This window comes from Hemitrygon akajei, chromosome 16 (assembly GCF_048418815.1).
Source record: "Hemitrygon akajei chromosome 16, sHemAka1.3, whole genome shotgun sequence".
Classification (NCBI taxonomy): Eukaryota; Metazoa; Chordata; class Chondrichthyes; order Myliobatiformes; family Dasyatidae; genus Hemitrygon; species Hemitrygon akajei.
The window spans coordinates 17,768,636-17,786,307 of NC_133139.1; the positions used below are offsets into that span (position 1 = coordinate 17,768,636).

General features: G+C 40.6%; 1 long non-coding RNA gene across 2 annotated transcripts in view; it reads right to left on the bottom strand.

The window, feature by feature from the left end:
* LOC140740348 (uncharacterized) overlaps nucleotides 1-17,672 on the bottom strand; it is a 98,613-nt gene that overhangs the window by 20,540 nt on the left and 60,401 nt on the right. Inside the window, exon 5 of one of the 2 annotated variants that reach the window (XR_012101824.1) lies at nucleotides 13,699-13,793. The exons of the other annotated variant lie outside the window; for it this stretch is intronic. This is a non-coding gene — a long non-coding RNA (uncharacterized lncRNA). Of the gene's footprint in view, nucleotides 1-13,698; nucleotides 13,794-17,672 lie in introns of those variants that run through there. 2 annotated transcript variants of the gene reach the window in all.

Here is a 17,672-nt window from a genome sequence, read left to right on the forward strand (position 1 = left end):
TTCCAGACACAGCCTTAGTTACTACAAGGGCTGATCAGACCGGCAGTCTCAGGCACACAAAATGCTGGAGAAACTCAGCAGGCCAGGCAGCATCTGTTGGAAAAAAGTACAGTCGGTGTTTCGGGCCAAGACCCTTCGGCAGGACTGGAGAAGGAAAAATGTTGAGGAGTAGATTTACAAGGTGGGGAGGGGAAGGGAAAGAGAAACGGAAGGTGATAGGTGAAACTGGGAGGGGGAGGGACGAAGTAACGAGCTGGGAAGTTGATTGGTGAAAGAGATACAGGGCTGGAGAAGAGGGAGTCTGACAGGAAAGACAGAAGGCCATGAAAGAAAGAAAAGGAGGAGGAGCACCAGAGGTGTAGGCAAGGAGATAAGGTGAGAGGCTGGTGAAGGAGAGGGTGGGGGGGGGGGGCATTACCGGAGAAATTGAGAAATTTATGTTCATGCCATCAGGTTGGAGGCTACCCAGTCAGAATATAAGGTGTTGTTCCTCCAACATGAGTGTGGCCTCATCGTGACAGTAGAGGAGGCCATGCATTGACATATCAGAATGGGAATGGGAAGTGGAATTAAAATGGGTGGTCGCTGGGAGACCCGCTTCTTCTGCCAGAAGCTGAAGGCATGAGCATCGATTTCTCCAACTTCCGGTAATGCACCCACACCCTCTCCTTCACCTTATCTCCTTACCCGCCCAGTATCTCCCTCTGGTGCTCCTCCCCCTTTTCTTTGTTCCATGGCCTTCTGTCCTCTCCTATCAGACTCCCCCTTCTCCAGCCCTGTATCTCATTCACCAATCAATTTCCCAGCTTTATACTTCATCCCTCCCTCTCCCAGTTTCCCCTATCACTTTGTGCTTCTCTCTCCCCTTCCCCCCACCTTGTAACTCTACTCCTCATCTTTTTTTTCCCAGTCCTGCCGAAGAGTCTCGGCCAGAAACGTCCACTATACTCTTTTCCATAGATGTGGCCTGGCCTGCTGAGTTCCTCCAGCATTTTGTGTGTGTTGCTTGGATTTCCAGCATCTGCAGATTTTCTGCCTGTGATCTCAAATTACTAAGAACCTGTGAGCTGTGCTTGTGTAACTTACCATAGTTCCAGTTTACTATGAAACACGACCTGAAAAATTTTCATTGACTGAAAGAAACAAAAATCACAGTCAAATTCACCACCACCTTGCAGCACTGTGAGTATTGTAGGCACACAAAAGTCACTTTATGTGCAGCAACATACAATAAACAGTGGTGGCTTGAATGACTAATGATTTTTGGTGTAGTTGGTTCAGGGACAAAAAGACAAGCACATGCATGCATTTCTGCCAGAGGTCACTCTGAGATCTCCTTACAATATGAAAGATGCTTGATGTGCAAGTTTATTGTCTGAGCAGGTGGGAGTAAATTCCTTGCTGGCTTTATTCTCTTCAACTCAATGATATAATGTCAGTAACAATGTTTGTATCTTTTCCCAAATGAAATTAGATAACATGGTGCAAACCACAAATTACAAACAAACTCTGGGAGCTTCCTGGTTCGTATGGTTTTGCTATTCACTTCCTTAATTACGTAAGTCATTAGAGGAATTGAGATAGCTTTTCCTGTTTGTTTTACAGAAAACAGCTTTTGTAAGGTCGCTACATACTTTGCACAGGTACTATGGGCAACTCTGAATTCTGAAATAGGATTGGGATAAATTGATCAATGTATTTTATTGAAATTGTAGAAGGTTGGAATTTACATCATAATTCATGCCTATAATTGTTTTTCTGTGCTCGAAAAAATACACAGTGAAGTTATAATTCATTATTTAGTATTCAGAGGCTGGGGTGGGAAGGGAATAGCAGAGGATGACTGAAAGTAGCATGTCGTATTGGCTTGTGATTGGAGTGTGGTGTTCTCTAAGAGAAGGTAACATAATTCTTTTTTGGAACAAAAATGTCTGAAGAATTAACCTCTACATTGTTTAGTATTTTTGGGTGTTATTAGACTACAGCATCTTTGCCAATTGGTTCTTGTAATTATTTCTTAAGATCGTGTTCTAACACTGACTGACTCACTGAAAATATCCAGGAGTCAATCTCACACTATTTGGGTTTAATACCTTGTGTACCATTTCTCCAGCGCAGTGCAATTTGCCATTGTGAGGTAAATATTTTCTGTTGATTGTTGTGGAGCATCATTTAGAATTGATACTAGTGGGAATGTGAATCCAATACTGGAATATGTTCAGGGAGGTATAATTTAGCCTGCTACCCCTCCACATAGAAAGGATGATTTTTAAAATTATTTCTCTGTGAATTGGTACTCACGCATTTTGGTATAGGAGGAGTTGTTAATACTCTGTTTTCATACCCTACGCTCCTTCATTTTCTTTAAATGATTTTGCTCTTTGGATTTTCTGTGAAGCCTTTTGACATGAAAAGAAATTGATGTGAGCCAGTATATTATGGGTTTTAACACCACATTGGGAAAGGTAAAAGGTGTCTTGGGGGTGATTCATTTGGCAAATTCTGTCCACAAATTACTTTTGGACTTAGAACAAAATGTTGAAATTGTAAGTGATATAAGGTTTGTTGTGAGAGCAAGGAATTATCTCTGAGTTGATGACTTTGCCCAAAATATTTTAAAATTATCTTTGGGGAAGCCCAGCAGTTATTGTACATCAGTAGTTGAGCTTGAAAAGATGAACTACTGCAGTAATTCTAATGAAAGTTCTCCCATATTTCTGTTAGGTACAGAATTCCAGGATTTAAATATACCAACTATGAAGGAATGGTGATTTGTTAACCCAAGTTAGGGTGATATATAATTTGAAAGGGAACCCTCAGCAGGGAACCCTGGCACCTGTACCCTTCCCCTTTTTGGTTTGAGGGGTGCTATTAGAGAAGCATAAGCTTCTGACTAAAGTGCATTTTGTAGATGTGATATATCAGACACACTGTTCACCAGCTATAGTGTTACATAACATAGTAACAGACTTTTTGGCCCAGTGAGTTCAAGCACCAATTTTTACATTAATTATACACTACACAAATTGTTTGAAAGGTTGAATATGGTGGGTACATCAGATTCTCTCCCCATTAATACATCAATGAAAAATGGGCCTTTACAGCAACCTAGAATGTATGGTCATCATTGTGTTTTTCTCCCCTTTATTCCAGATTCCTAGTTTAAAATGCCAATTCTATAGTTGCCTTGGAACACGAATTCACAGTTGCAGTTGTTGGTCTCGTTATTTAATAGTTACAGCAGTGCCGTTGCTTTGTAAAGCTGTAAATCAACCTAAACGGTTGTCCTTCTGAATAACCTTGCACTGTTAAATTATTTGCATACTTTTTAAACCTTCCCTATTTCCTTAAAATTAGATTTTAGGAGATGCAAACTAACAATACAAATGAAACGTGTGACTGAGACATAAAAAATAGTAAATGCTGGAATTACTCAACATGTTAGTCGGAATGATGTCAGGATAATGATCTTTCATTATGCATCATACATCTTCTAACACCCACATTTTTAAGGGACAGGAAGGATTTTTTTCTGATAGAATATGGATCTGTGGAAGATACAGTACTACCAATAGAAGCAGTTAATGCAGAATGAAGCACCACCGAGGGTAAATAGTGATCGGTTGATTATTGAGAGAGTTGGAAATTGACACGTACAAGGGTTTATAATTGTTAAAAAGAAAGTCAGATAAAATAGCTATAAATTCTCAGTCATAATAGGACTATTAAAAATCCATAAGTCATAAGAGCAAAATTTGGGCAGTCAGACCATCGAGTCCACTCTGCCCTTCCATCACAGCTGATTATTACCCCTCTCAACTGCATTCTCCTGCCTTTTGCCTATAATCTTTGACACTCTGACTAATAAAGAACCTATCAATTTCCACTTTAAAAATACTTAATGACTTGGCCTCCACAGTCACCTGCGACAATGAATTCCACAGATTCACCACCCCCTAGCTAATGTTATTCCTCCACATGGATGTCCCTCTATTCTGAGGCTGTGCTTTCTGATCCGAGACTCCCCCACCATAGAAAACATCCACCCCACATTCACTCTTATCTAGGCCTTTAAGTATTCAGTACATTTCAATGAGATCACCCCATTCTTCTAAACTCCAGTGAGTATAGGTCCAGACTCTTCAATCACTCCTCATACATTAACCCTTTCATTCCCGGAATGATTCTTGTGAACCTCCTCTGGACCTTCTCCAATGCCAGCACAACTATGAATATAGTAAGACTCTTGGCACTGTGGAGAATCAGAGGGATCTTGGGGTCCGAGTCCATAGGACGCTCAAAGCAGCTGCGCAGATTGACTCTGTGGTTAAGAAGGCATACAGCGTATTGGCCTTCATTAATCATGGAATTGAATTTAGGATCTGAGAGGTAATATTGCAGCTATATAGGACCCTGGTCAGACCCCACAGAGTACTGTGTTCAGTTCTGGTCGCCTCACTACAGGAAGGATGTGGAAGCCATAGACAGGGTGCAGAGGGAATTTACAAGGCTGTTGCCTGGATTGGGGAGCATGCCTTATGAAAACAAGTAGAGTGAACTTGGCCTTTTCTCCTTGGAGCGACAGAGGATGAGAGGTGACCTGTTAGAGGTATATAAGATGATGAGAGGCATTGGTCGTGTGGATAGTCACAGGCTTTTTCCCAGGGCTGAAGTATTTGCCACAAGAGGACACAGGTTTAAGGTGCTGGGGAGTAGGTGCAGAGGAGATGTCAGGGGTAAGTTTTTTACTCAGAGAGTGGTGAGTGCGTGGAATGGGCTGCAGGCAACAATGGTGGAGGCAGATATGATAGGGTCTTTTAAGAGACTTTTGGATAGGTACATGGAGCTTAGAAAAATAGAGGGCTATGGGTAAGCCTAGTAATTTCTACGGTAGGGACACGTTCAGCACAGCTTTGTGGGCCGAAGGGCCTGTATTGTGCTGTAGGTTTTCTATGTTTATATCTTTTCTTGGATAAGGGACCCAAAACTGTTCACAATATTCCAAGTGCAGTCTGACCAACACCTCATAAAGCCTCAGCATTACACCATTGCACTTATATTCTAACCCTTTCAAAAATAATACTAAGATTGCATATGCCTTCCTTACCACTGACTCAACCTGCAAGTTAATTTCTAAGGAATACTGCATGAGGACTCCCCTCTCTCTTTGCACCTCTGATTTGCGAATTTTCTTCCTGTTTAGAAAATAGTCTCCAGGGGTGTCAAACTCATTTTAGGTCACGGGCCGGATTGAGCAAAATGCAGCTTCATGCAGGCCAGATCAGTCGGACGCGTGCGAACGCAGCTTTCGTTGCCTCCATTTTTTCAGCCTGCTCTCATGTGTCTCAGTCTCTGCTATAACTACAAAGTGTTTCACTTTACAAATTCCGTTTCTTATGAAGAAGACTGCCGAGCAAGACTGCTGAATAAACACTAAAAACCCTGAAAACCTGGTACCTGAATAAACTCAGCATTAGCCATATCATACGCCATAGGCGCTTCGATTACTGGGGCCAGCTTTAATAGTAATTAGATATTATCTCGCGGGCCAAAGATAATTCCACCGCGGGCCGGATTTGGCCCGCGGGCCTTGAGTTTGACATATATGGTCTACACCTTTATTCCTTCTACCAAACTGCATAACCATGCACTTCTCTATACTATATTCCATCTGCCGCTTCTTTGCCCATTCCACCAATGTCTAAGTCTTTCTGTAGACTCCCTGCTTCCTCAAAACTATTTGCCCCTCCACCTATCTTCATATTGTCTACAAACTTGGCCACAAAGCCATCAATTCCGTCATCAAAATCATTGACATATAACATAAAAAGAAATGGTACCAACACCAACCCCGGCAGAACACCACTGGTCACTAGCCGCCAACCAGAGAAGGCTCCCTTTATTCCTACTCTTTGCCTCCATCTTCCATCCATGTCAGTATCTGTCCTGTAATGCCATGTCCTCTTATCTTGTAAAGCAGCCTCATGTCCAGCACCTTGTCAAAAGCCTTCTGAAAATCCAAGTAAACAACATCCACTGACTCGAAAGTATGATTTTAGGTACTGTTATAACCTTGAGGCATTATTAATAATTCACCTTGTTGAGTCTCTGTAGTACAATTCATTCAACCCCATTCCCTGCTCCTCTCCCTGTATATTCCCATAGCCCTACAAGAATATCTCACTCAAATGTCAACCCAATTTTTTTTTGCATCACTGGTAAATTATTTGCAACACCCTTGTAAGCAGTACATTCAAAGCCATTACTACCAACAGCATTACAAAAAAATCTTCCTCGCGTTCCCTAAATTTTCTGGGCCAACATTTTAAAACTGTCTGTTCTTCAACCATCAGTAATGGAAAGAACTTGTCCTTGTATAATTATAAAAATCTGCTATTAACTAATAATCTATCAAATCTCTCCTCATTCTTGGCTCCAGAGAGAACAATCCCAATTTGACTAACTCAATGTTGCCTAACTTCAAATGGAGTGACCAGAAGTAGATGCAGTGCTGCATTTTTGGTCTCACAAGCACTTCAAAATGGTTCAAGATGACTTCTCTGTCTTTTTTGTATGGGTCAAGATCTCATTTGCTTTGCAAAATCCTCTTTCTGCCTTCTCCAAAGACCAGTAGAAAGAAGCCCCAAGATATATCAGTTTTTGCATACTCTTTGGATATGTGCCATTGCCTCTCTCTATTCATTGTGCTAAAATTCATCGCTTCATGCTCCTCCTGATGAAGGGTTTCAGTCTGAAATGTTGATTGCTTGTTCCTCTCCATAGATGTTACCATCAGCATTTTGTGTTTGTGTTAATTCGGCATTGCCAGCATCTGCAGAATCTCTTATGTTTACTTCATACTTCTCTTCAACTCTTTTCAGTTTGCTATGTTTTATGTCTTTTGAAGTCATTTGGTTACATTCTCACTGTTTGTCGAACCTAAACATTGAAACTTCAATTTGCCTTCAAATATATATATATATATATATATATATAATATCTATATAATTTATTTATACCAAAAAAATATACAGTGGCTGTAACAATTTCCTTTGAAGAAAATCCACTGATTATCATTCTTCTGACTTGCCAACAACTGTTTTCCATGGCAGACTGTTTTTCATCCTTCAGCCAATATTTTTATTCAAGCTCGCCCTGACATCCAAAACCACAAGCCTCAATTTTGTTAACCAAACTTTTACACAGAACCTTGTCAATTATTTTCTTTTGTCATTACAACGTTTAACGTCCACGTCGACTTTTGTATTAATTAATCATTTAGGTTAATCAAACACGATCTACTTTTTACAAGAGCCTGCTGGCTCTTCTTAATTAAATCAAACTACTCCAAGTGCCTGTTAATTTTCACCTGTCTTATTATTTTTATAGTATTACTTACCACTGATTTTAAACTGACCTGTCAGTAATCACTGGAAAACAGTTGCTATCCCTCAACCATCAGGTTCTTGAATCAGAGGGGAAAATTTCACTCAAATTCACTTGCCCATCACTGAACAATTCCCACAATCTATGGACTCTTCATCTCACATTCTCTATATTTGTTGCTTATTTGTTACTTATTTATAAGTATTTATTGCTTTTTTTCTTTCATATTTGCACAGTTTGTTGTCTTTTGTACACTGGTTGTCCGTCCTATTGAGTGTGGTCTTTCATTGATTCTATTGTGGTTATTGGATTTACTGAGAATGCTCACAAGAAAATGAATCTAAGGGTTGCATATGGTGACATATATGTACTTTGATAATACATTTTCTTTAAACTTTGAACTTTATTGAATAAATACAGATTGAAATGACAGAATATTTCTTTATAATCTTGACAGGGCCATCATGGCACTCAAGGTTGGCAAATACCATAGATAGGTATTGTGTAATTTCACTCAATTCCATTTACAAATGATATATTTGTTTTCTGCTAAAATTTCCCTGGGACATTTATGGAGTCACATGAACAGTGAGACAGAAACTAGAAAATTTCATATTGTTCAAACTGATACTAAATCTATCTTTTTAGCCACCAAATATCCTGCTTCAGGAAACTATTGTAATATTTCTAATTCTTTCCAAATTTTATCTCCGATGGGATATCAAAGCCAACATGAGCAGCCATAAGAAAATGTAAAACCTTAAATTAATAATAACAGCAGGCTTCCTGAAGATACTTATGGAACCAATTTATACACCTACACCATAACACTACACTATCCTTCTGCTTCAGTTATAATATATTTTATTGCAGAAGGGATAGAACCTGTATTTTTAACAAAAATTATTCAGAAAACTTGTTTGATGGACAGAGCAGGGGGTCTGTCAATGTAATACCTCTTGTCAAAAGTATTGTGGGAAGGGTAATGCTTAATATTTATTTTTCATTGGATGTGGAGCTCTTGCTGCACTAACATGACTTATCCGAATATAGTTCATTAATCCTACAGAAGGGTGTTCGAACAAGGCAGCTGAAAAGGCCCAGTCATAAAAAGGCAATGTAATTTTTAACCTCTATCTTTCTACCTTTATCTTCATTCCACTGCAGTTCCTCTGTTTTACCGTGCTATTGAACTCATAAAAGCGCATAGCCAATGTGACATCCAGAATGTGTTGAATGAAACAACAAACTGAAATCTTCTACCTTTGATTCCAGATTTAATCAATTTATGACTTGGTTTAAGCAGCTATTTGGACCCTATATACTGTGAAAACCCTGTTTCAACTGAGGAAACCATACCAAGTTTGGATTTAAATTCCCAAAATTGTCATTTGCTCTTTCACCCTTATCACTTTTGCTTCTCAAGCTCAAGTTAAAGTACAGTTTGCTTTGGATTGTATTTGTTGTCTATTCAATGGACTGTTTGGACTGTTAGGACTATTAGTAATTGGTTATTTTAACCGTGCGTAAACAAATGCATATAGAAATAGTTTGAAAAATTAAGATTAATCACATTTCCAGATTCAATCCAACATCACAGAATATAGAACAGTACAGCACAGTACAGGCCCTTCGTGCCAACATTTTAAGATCTGAGATTAATCTAACCCTTCCCTCCCACATTGTCCTCTATTTTTTCTTTCAACTAAAGTATGTGACTATAAGAGTCTCTTAAACTTCCAAAATGTCCTTCCTGTACCACCTACCAAACATACACTTACCAAAACTAATTCTGACATTCACCCCTCCCCTATACTTTCCTCCAAGTACCTTAAAGTTATGCCCCTTCATATTAGTCATTTCTGTCTTGGGAAAAAGTCTCTGCCTGTCTACTCTAACTATGCCTTTTATTATCTTGAGCACCTCTATTGAGTCATCTCTTACCCTGCTTCTCTCCAAAGAGAAAAGCCCTAGCTTGCTCAATCTATCCTCAGAAGATATGCTCTCTAATCCAGGAAGGTTCATGGTATACCCCCTCTGCACAAGCCTAAAACTTCAAATCTAAGATTCAAAGTTCATTTATTACCAAAGTATTTATGTAGTATACAGCTCTGAGAGTTGCCTTCCCACAGAAAGCCACGACGCAATGAAAAACCTAGAGCCCTATCAAAGAAAATCATCAACACCCCTCCCATGCACATGCAAAAAAAAACAAATTGTGCAAATGGCAAAAAAGAAAAAGAACAAGCAAAAAACACAGAATATAAAACACAAAATCGAAAGAGTTCATGCATATTCAGCTCATCTCAGTTCACTTCAATCTAGTTGTGTGCAATTCATTATCTGCAGGCCACCCTGATCAAAATCACCCAAAATAGCAACAGAAACTAGAAACACAACATAACGTGTACTGCAGAATCCAATATAAAAGCTGCGTCAATTAATCCTTGCCGAAGACCCAGGACTCCAGCACAATCCTTCAGCAGCATCGAGAGCAAGAGAAAGAAAGGCCTTTCGAACACAGGTACCTTCCTCTGGGAGTAGCGAGAAAGAGGGAGGAAGAAAGAGAGAGAGAGAGAGAGAGAGAGAGAGGGGGGGGGAGAGAGAGAGAGAGAGAGAGAGAGAGAGAGAGAGAGGGAGGGGGAGAGAGAGAGAGGGAGGGAGGGAGAGAGAGAGAGAGAGAGAGGGAGGGAGAGAGAGAGAGGGAGAGCGTGAGAGAGAGAGAGAGGGAGGGAGAGAGAGAGAGAGAGGGAGGGAGAGAGAGGGAGAGAGAGAGGGAGGGAGAGAGAGAGAGAGAGGGAGGGAGAGAGAGAGAGGGAGAGAGAGGGAGGGACAGAGAGAGAGAGAGGGAGAGAGAGAGAGAGAGAGAGACTGTCACAGATGAACACCTCCATCAGGCAGCAGTGAGTGAGAGGCTGGTAGATGGCGCTGAGCACCCGTTTGCCTTCCACTCACACCTCAATGATTTCAATCTTCTTCAGCGAGATCGCTTTAATCAGTGAGATTGGTGAGAGATGGAGTCAAACATAAGCTCACATCCCATCTCCAGGCTTCATGGCCTCAGGTCACATGCCTTGCCCGAAACCTAAACGAGCACCCTCGGAGACTGCAAAGTGTCAGACCGCCCAATTGGCCTGAAAACACACCACAAAAATGTAGACCACAGGCTCCGACAGTAGCAGAACCACATTTGAAAGAAAAAGAAGAGGTAAAAGAAGTGAAAGAAGTAGTTTCAGTTCATATTCTTCCTGTAATGAAGCAATCAGATCTGAACACAATGCTCCAAGTGAGGTCTGACCAGGGGTTTATAAACATTACCTCACAGCTCTTGAACACTGTCTAAGGAAGGTCAATGCACCATGCGCCTTCTTACCAGCCCTACAAGCTTGCGCTGCAGCTTTGAGGGATCTATGGGGGTGGACACCAACATCCTTCTGTTCCTCCACACTGTTAAGAATCTTGCCATTAACTTGTAATCTGCCTTCAAGTTTGACCTTTTAAAGTGAATCACTTCATGCTTTTCTGGATTGAGCTCTATCTACCACTTCTCAGCCCAGCTCCACACCCTATCAATGTCCCATTGTAACCTATGACAAACTTCCACATTATTCACAACATCACCAATCTCTGTGTCATCTGCAAACTCAATAACCCGCCATTATACTTCCTCATCCAAGTAATTTATAAAGATCACAGGGGTAAATAAGATGTACAATAAATGGAAGGAACTAATGAAAGGGTTTTCCAGCTTTTTCCGTTTAAGATACAAAATAGACTTCAACAAGTGCAGAATTTTATTTCATAGTTGCCCATTTTAAAGACAAAGATTAGCTATTAATTTTGGCCATATGTTCATTTCTGTTCAATAAGTGGCCCATCCTATGGGTGAAAGAATAGGATCTCAAGCATATTCTGTGGTCTGTTGTCAGTCTTATGAGATAGGATCTGCTGTTATTAAGCATTTAATGTTCTAATTACAAGGATGTTATGACAAAAGCCATCAAAACCAGGTATTGAAGTAGGACAACTTTGCTTATTCATATGCTACAATGACTTCTCAATGCAACAAGATGAGCAATCCCTATACACTCAGTGGCCACTTTATATGGTACACCTGCTTATTAATGCAAATATCTAAGCAGCCAGTTAATCATGTGGCAGCAATTCAATGCATAAAAACATGTAGACACTGTCAAGAGGTTCAGCTGTTCAGACCAAACGTCGGAATGCAGAAGAAACGTGATCTAAGTGACTTTGACTATTGGACTGATTGTTTGGCTTGAGTATCTCAGAAACTGCTGACCTCCTGAGATTTGCACGCAGAAAAGTCTTGACAGCGAGGGTTCCCAACTTTTTGTTACGGCGTGGGTCCCTCCCATTTAACTGAAGCTCCATGGACCCCAGGTTGGGAACCCCTGCTCTAAAGTTTAAAGGGAATGTTGCAAGAAACAAAATAATATCTAGTGAGTAACAGCTCTGAGGGTGAAAATATCTTGTTAATAACCATATAACAATTACAGCATGGAAACAGGCCATTTTGGCCCTTCTAGTCCATGCCGAACGCTTACTCTCACCCAGTCCCACCTAACTGCACTCAGCCCATAACCCTCCATTCCTTTCCTGTCCATATACCTATCCGATTTTTTTTTAAATGACAAAATCAAACCTGCCTCTTCCACTTCTACTGGAAGCTCGTTCCACACAACTACCACTCTCTGAGTAAGGAAGTTCCCCCTCGTGTTAACCCCATACTTTTGCCCCTTAACTCTCAACTCATGTAAATGAGAGAGATCAGAGGAGAATGGCCAGACTGGTTCAAGCTGACAGAAAGGCAACAGTAACTCAAATAACCATGTGTTATGGCAGTGGTGTGCAGAAGAGCGTCTCTGAACACACAGCATGTCGAACCTTATAGTGGATGGGCTACAGCAGCAAAAGACCACAAACATACACTCAGATGCCACTTTATTAGGTACATGAGGTACACATTCAGCGGCCACTAATAGGAACAAGAGGTCCATAGTAAAATGGCCACAGAGTGTATATACAGGGCAACAAAAAATTATGACTCTAGCATCTCATTTACTATCAAATCTTTTAGGAAAGAAGATCCAACCTGATCTGGTCTAAGTATGACTCCCAACCCACACTAATGTGTTTAAGGTCTAAAATAACCATTCAAATGAATCAGTAAATCACTTTACTTAAGACTAATAAAAGATGCACACCCATGTCCCATGCATGAACAATACAAAAAGATTAATTATAAACATATGAACATATGAATTGGGAATTGGACTGACAACTCACCCCTCACGATCTGCTATTCAATAGCATCACAACAGATCTGATTGTGATAACCTTTCACCCACCCTATTCCCAACTTCATAATCTGGAATCTATCAAAAATTTATCCACTCTGCTTTTTAAGTATTAGGAGACATTTGTTCCACCTAACTATGAAGAAGATTGTGGCAAAGGCTCACAACCTTCTGAAAGGAAAACTCTTCACTCCATCATTGTCTTAAATAGTGGTGTCTGGTTCCAGATTATCTCAGAAGAGGAAACTTCTTCTCTACATTCACCCCTTCAAGATTCTTCAGGATCTTATAGACTTCAGCCAAGTCTTCTTTCATTCATCTAAACTCCAGTGGATATGTCTTGTTGGTCCAGACTTTTCTCAACAGTCAACCTCCCCATTCTATGTATTTGTTTCGTAAACCTTCTTTGAACTGTTCCAATGGATTAATATCATTCCTTCAATAAAATTATTACACTCTATTGCTATACAGACTTTAAATTTTGCAACAGCACAATTCAATTCCATTGCTGGAACAAAAGGAAAATGCATAATTTTATTTTGTAATAACCTTTGGATCGAGGCTGCAAAAAAAGCATGGAAGACATTGCTGAGCTTCAAATCACCATGTTAAATCCACAGAGACAAAGGAAGGACTGTCTAACTCTTCACAATTTTTCCACCACTGTAAAGCTGGTAATTTTGGGGTCTAAAAATATTTCTGCTAGTCAAGTTCACAACCTCACCCATGAATATTTTTAGAAGTGGGCTATGTTATGTTCTGTTCACTGTGCTGAACAAGGACGGCAGGCTATGGAAATCACAAATACTTTACACCAGAAAAGCTATTTTGTTCAAATGCAGAATAAGAGAATGAAATATTTAGTTTACTTTTTTTTCTAATTGATGATATTTTAGAACAAATATTGTAATTCCATTTTCCACATTCTACATTCCAATTTCCAAATCCCTAATAAAGACTTTTATAGCTGTTGATTTCTCACCTGCTCTTCCTTCATTTCTCTTTATTGTTTCATGATGGTTTTTGGGAAAACCTGTAAATTCCCATCTTAGTAAGTTTTCATGTTATGTTCCATTGTCTTGGTCCCTGAAATCACAGCACAGTTGCAAGACTGGAATACACAACAACAGATCATATCAAACATCATCAGATCTGACTTGACAATATCATCCACTAAATCTCCTTTCACTTCAGCTTATTGCAGTAGGTGCAGGATTATCTGGTTTATATGTTTTCCCAAAATGTTTTGGGAACAACACTGTGATTGTTGTTTGTCATCTTTATCAACATTCTGGATGATAATGTAATTAACTGGATCAGTAAATTTATGACTGACACCAAGATTGGAGGTGGTGTGGATAACGAGAAAGACCATCCAAGCTTGCAGTGGGATATGGACCAGTTGGAAAAATAGGCTGATAAAAGGCAGATGGAATTTAATGCAGACTAGCGCGAAGTGTTGCTCTTTGGGTGGACCAACCAGGCTAGGCCCTACACAGTGAGACTGAATGTCGGTGAGACTAGAACTAGAAGTCATGGGTTAAGGGTGAAAGGTGAAAAGTTTAAGGGAAAGGAAACTTCTTCATTCAGAGGGTGGTGAGAGTGTGGAATGAGCTGCCAGCTCAAGTGATGGATGCAATTTCAATTTCAACGTTTAAGAGAAGTCTGGATAGTACATGGATGGGAGCAGTATGAAGGGCTATGTTGCGGGTGCAGGCCGATAGGACGAGGCAGTTTAGGTGGGCTGAAGAGCCTGTTTCTGTGCTGTAGTTTTCTATGACTCCACTTACAGATATAGTGCGGAACAGGCCCTTCTGGCCCAAAGAGCTGGGCTGCCCAGCAACCCACCTATTTAACGCTAGTCTAAGCAGAGGACAATTTACAACGACCAATTGACAGTACATCTTTGGGCTGTAGGAACAAACTGGAGCACCTGAAGGAAATGCGCGCAGTCACCTGGAGACCGTACAAACTGCATACAAATGGTGCTGGAATTGATCTCTGAACTCGTGCCTCTTGTCCTCACCTAACTGCCCAGTAGCTTCCATAACCAGCACATAATTCTCTGCAAATTCTACCATCTTTCCAGCACTAAGCACATCTTTCCCTTCCCCTCCCACCCCACTTTCTGCTTCGCACCAGGGATCACTCCCTATACGACTCCCTCGTCCACTCATCCCTCACTGATCTCCCTCCTGGTGCTTATCATTGTAAGCAGAACAAGTGTCACACCTGCCCCTACACCTCCCCCCTCACTACCATTCAAGACTCTAAACAGTCCTTCCAGGACAGATAACACTTCACCTGTGAGTGTATTGGGGGTGGGGGGGGGTCATCTATTGCATCCAGTGCTCCCGGTATGGACTCAGGTATTTCAGTGAGATCCAACGTAGATTTGGAGATCACTTTGCCAAGCACCCACTCTCCATCTGCCAGAAATAGAGGAATCTCCCAGTATCCACCCATTTCAATTCTACTTCCCATTCCCATTCCAACATATCGGCCATGGACTTCTCTACTGCTGCAAAGAGGCCACACTTAGGCTGGAGGGGCAACAGTTTATATTCTATCTGAACACGTACAAACAAGCTGGAGGAACTCAGCAGGTCAGGGAGCATCCGTTGAAACGAGCAGTCAACGTTTCAGGCCGAGACCCTTCAAGACCCTTTGTACGTGTTGATTTGACCACAGCAGCTGCAGTGTACTTTGTGTTTATATTCCATCCGGGTAGTCTTTAATTTGATGGCATGAACATCGATATCTCTGTCTTCTGGTAATTAGCTCCCCTTCACCATTCTCCGTTTCTATTTCCCTCTCTCACCTTATCTCCTTACCTGCCCATCACTTCCCTCTGGTGCTCCTTCCCCATCCATTTTTTCCATGGTCTTATATCCTCTCCTATCAGATTTCCCTTTCTCCAACCCTTTATCTCTTTCACCAATCAACTTCCCAGCTCTTCACTTCACCCCTTCCCCCTCTCCCAGTTTCACCCACCTCCTACCACCTTGTACTTCTTTGTCCCCTCCTCCCACCTTCTTTCTCTGACTTCTCCTCTTTCTTTCCAGTCCTCATGAAGGGTCTTGGCCTGAAACGTCAACTGTTTACTGTTTTCCATAGATGCTGTCCAGCCTGCTGAGTTCCTCCAGCATTTTGTGTGTATTACTTTGATTTCCAGCATTTGCGGATCTTTTCATGTTACTGATGTCAGGCTCTCTGGCATATAATCTCCTGGTTTATTCTTGCAGTCTTTCTTAAATAGTGGATCCTCTAATCCTCCAGTGCCTCACCTGGCGCTAAGGGTGATTTGAATATCTCTACTAGGGCACCAGCAGTTTCCACACTTGCCTCCCACAGGGACCAAGGGAACACCTTGTCAGGCCCTGGGGTTTTATCCACACTGATTAACCTCAAGACAGCAAACATCTCCTCCTCTGTAATCTGTATAGGGTCCATGAACTCACTGCTGTTTTGCCTCACTTCTATAGACTGCGTTCATCTCCCAACTATATATAGGTGTGAAAAATCCATTTAAGTTCTCCCCCATCTCTTTTGGCTCCATACATAGATTACTATTCTGATCGAGGAACTATTTTGTCCCTTGCAATCCTTTTGTTCTTAACATATCTGTAGAAGCCCTTAGGATTCACCTTCACCTTGTCTGATAGAGCCATGTCATCTCTTCTTTGAGCCCTCCTGATTTATTTCTTAAGTGTTCTCTTGCATTTCCTGTACAAGTACAGTACCTCATTTGTTCCTACCTGTCTCTACCTGCTATGCACCTCTTTTTGCTTTTCTTAACCAAAACCTCAGTATCTCTCAAAAACGTGTTAACTCTCTTGGAAGGACTGTTTAGAGGCACATGCAGGTTTGCACAGTCATAATTTCACTTCAGTGAAATAAAATAAATTAGAACCAATGCATCCATATCATCTTCTTCCTGGCAAGAAATCACCTTCTGATTTGCTTCTAGGTCACAAGATTTCATGGGACACTAGTTCAACTATCTGCGTAGAGGCAGGGAAAGATTTTCCTGTGCAAAAATGCAGCAATCAAGGCTATTAAAATGATGTTGTACAATGTTCAACCAACAGGCCAATGAAAGATTATGTATTACTGTTCATTGTGACACCCTCACAAGCAGAAAAGCAATAACACAAGTGTTGTTAAATTTGTGCATGCTGTGCAGATTGATACAAGAATATGTTCTATTTTAGAGCTGCAATAACACAACTATTGAGCTTTGCTCTCATCAATACGTCGCACCCTGTTATGTTACTGCTTTGCTTTATGTGTATAGATAGTGGGATGAGTGTACTGTGTTTGTAGGTACATTCGCTAAAAAGTTTCTTTTCCACATTAGATGCTTTCTAGTGTTACATCATAAAATCTATCTGTTAATAACAAATAAATAGGTCTGTAATTATTTACTGCCTGCCCAATGAATTATTGAGGTCACAGTGGCAAGTGAACAACATGAGACATCTAGAGAAACAGAAAGTAATGTTTTACTATAGTAAATTTCTAGGTCAGGGAATTTTATGGGAACGTGTTTGAAAAGGAACATTGTCAAGTTTTGGAATACACTGCCACGGGCGGTATTTATTAGTCTATATAATCTCAAACTGCAGCAGTGGGTCTACTATAAAAGTATACTGGGCCTCTTCAGTGGCAGTTGTAAGATCAACTACTATCTTAATCTGGAACTGAATTTAAATATATAGGAAAAACTAGATCAGTATGGCAGACTTTCTTCCTTACTGAAGGATCAATTCCACTTTTATGACAACCCAATGCACCCTGATCACTTTCACAGACACCGTATTTAAAATAAACATAAATGATCACGTTAGTCAAGTATTTTGTCAGCCTGAGTATGGAGATTTAATAGTGGCAGGTATTACAGCACAGTTAATCATATAAGTCAGATAAAACAGTTAGTAGCGCAGAACAAATATTTGAACGAAG